General features: G+C 43.9%; 1 protein-coding gene across 2 annotated transcripts in view; it reads left to right on the top strand.

Moving 5' to 3' along the window:
* AFAP1L1 (actin filament associated protein 1 like 1) overlaps positions 1-2,800 on the top strand; it is a 59,661-nt gene that overhangs the window by 18,784 nt on the left and 38,077 nt on the right. The gene's annotated exons all lie outside the window — the stretch shown is intronic.

Here is a 2,800-nt window from a genome sequence, read left to right as displayed (position 1 = left end):
CTGTACTAGGCACATTTTCATGTATTAGGGCTTGTTCCCACCGATGAGGTACGTAGGCTCATAGGTCACTGGCGGTGTATCTGAGGCACAGGGTGATAATGTAAGTGTCCCAAAGGTGCACAGCTAGGCAATGGGGGGGAAGGGGAGACGGGACCTGAACTCAGTTTGGGTTGCTTAATATATGTTAGTCATTTTTATTTCCCCATTCATATGTTAGGATTAAAATCCACCAACTATGAAATGTGCTTCACTAAGTCTGTTGGCAGCCGTATTCACCCACGGGATACAAGCTCAACCAAATAGGGTTTGGGGAACTTAGCCAAGGAAGAAATTGGACTTCAACTTCCATCTGTTCCCCAGGACTATTGTTACCTGTTTTTTTTTTTTTTTTTTTCTTTTTTAAGCATCCTCTTACTATGCTGACTCACTATCATAGACATGGTTTTTAAATCACATGAACTAGCTACTAGACTATCAACTCTTAAGTTTGCTTCAGGAATTTATTCCCTCCACAAATAAAGTATAGACTCTATGTCAGGCACTAGCAAAAGTTGGCCCTATTCCTGCCCTCATGGAGTTCAAGCTCAAGTGGAGGAATTTGATGTTAATTGAAGAAATATATAATTAGATGTAACATTTCACCACAGCACATACCACAGGGAGAATGATGCTACGTAGTGTAAAATAGGGGACAGATGTGATCCAAAAGACAGGGGACACTTCTCTGAGGCAGTCATGTGTGGTGAGAGAGCTGAAGAGAGCATTACTGGTTGGCAGGAGAAGGGGGTTCTGACAAGCAGAAGGAACAGCATGTGCAAAGGCCCTGGTTAAGAGGCTGAGGAAAGGAGCATGAGGGCAGCCTGGGGGGAGGTCTCTCTGAAAGGGCCTGTAGAGTTGGAGGACCATAGGAGGGCTTCCTCTTCCCTCCCACCATGCAAACACTGAGGTCATACCTGCTAAGTGGACTGCTTTCCTTTCCAGGAAACCCTACCTCCCCACCCCTACAATGGGTCATACCTCATTAATGGACTAGCTCGTTAAAGTGCAGTGTACAGTAAGTCATCTCTCAAATCATGATCAAAAATGTTGAAAGTAACACATTGAAACTTTCTCCAGCTCAGGAGACTTTATGAGCTGGAAATTGGGTTATTTTGCTATTTGGAAAATGAGAAAGAAAATTTGAGTAAACAAAACATGTAAGCCCTTTGTTTAAAAAAAAAAAAAAAGAGTGTACTGACAACTTTCCTATTTTGCATTTTTAAAATCATGCTTGTTGCATGTTCTCTGACTTTGAAAACAAAGGATGAGTTATCCTTGTCTTAAAGAGGCTTGTCAGAGAAGGAGATGGGAGAAAGGGGAGCTGTAGTTCCTCCTACTGCCTTGCATTTAATGAAATTGTAACTTGCAAACTGTTTCCAAGCATTTTTATAAATTCTGAAGTCTGAAAGGTGCCCAGGAATGAGATCACAAGTTCAGGGCGCCCACTAGGCTGACCAAGTAGGTGCCAAAACAGGGGTTATTATCCCTGTGGTTTGCAGAAGGTTAATTATTCACGTGTCTTTTGTTATGGAAATTAGATTCTCCCTTTCAGATCTCTAAATAAACCCAACCTTCCCTGCATTAGAACCCACACAGGCTATGGTAAAGACCTTTTGCGTGAAAGCTTCATTCGCGCTCATGGGGGTGTGCACTCCTGGGAACAAGTAACAGTGCTTTTGGCCTGTGGCTTATTTTCTGTTCTGTGCCCTCTCATTTTGATTTAAAGTGGGGAGGGGAGAGGAACAGAGAGAAAACTGATCTTAGTCTTAGGTATTCACCAGTAACAATAAGCACTCAGTGGTCTAATCTTAAATATATTTTAAAGTAGGTTTCTAATTTTATTTGGCAAACTTATTTTTTTGCATCCCAAAGAACAATTAACACCCATCTTGGGTTTCTGAGCCCATCTGTCCCACTTAGTGAAAGATTGAAGTTTTATAAACAATGATTAAACCATTTCTTCCTGTGTGGTTTTTTTTTCCTCACTGGAATTCACTGTACCTCCCTAAAGCTCAGCTAAACCAAACAAGATCAATGAAATGTATTCGTGGTTCTAAATAAACTTTAGACACAAAAGATAATGCTGTCCCGATGCCCCAGTGTGTCCTCAGAAAGCGGACAGGACCTGGACCAGGAGTGAAGATGAGAGGGAGTGGGTAAGGAATGGGTGAAGGAAGTCCTTCCTGACGGGGAACAGCAGGGACAGGACTCCCCTCCAACTGAAAGATGTCCCCTCATCTGACATGGGGGGGTGGGGAGTCCTTGGGGTAGGAGCCCCATGAGGGAAGGGGCTGCACCACCTCCTATTGGCATAGCCACCCTAAGCTCAGTATCAGTCCCAGAGCTATGAACTGTCAACAGGGAGGCTTACAGAGTCCCCCATGTCCTTTTGTCCCCAGATATGCCCTCCCTCGTGGCCCCACACCTGAAACTCCCTGGAGGTCACATATGAATGGCGAGGCACCTGTTCAGTGCACTGAGCCCATATGCATGACTTCGATTCATCTTTACAATGACTGTGTGGAGCAGCTGCTGTAATTACCCCGCACAGTCTGCAGATAAAGAACTAGAAGTTTGGACGAGTTAAGAAATCTCTCCAGGGCCATGGCTGGAAAATGGCCAAGCTTGGAGGGGTCAGATTGTGCACAGCCTGTGTTCTTAGCCACTCTTTGATGACTCAGCCAAGTAGCAAGCTTTGTGTGAATTTAACGCTAGGGACTTTTATTTTCAATTGGTTGTGTGCCCATAGCTAAGTCAAATA

The sequence above is a fragment of the Canis lupus genome, chromosome 4, assembly GCF_011100685.1.
Source record: "Canis lupus familiaris isolate Mischka breed German Shepherd chromosome 4, alternate assembly UU_Cfam_GSD_1.0, whole genome shotgun sequence".
NCBI classification, from domain to species: domain Eukaryota; kingdom Metazoa; phylum Chordata; class Mammalia; order Carnivora; family Canidae; genus Canis; species Canis lupus.
This window is presented reverse-complemented; position numbering and strand designations above follow the sequence as displayed.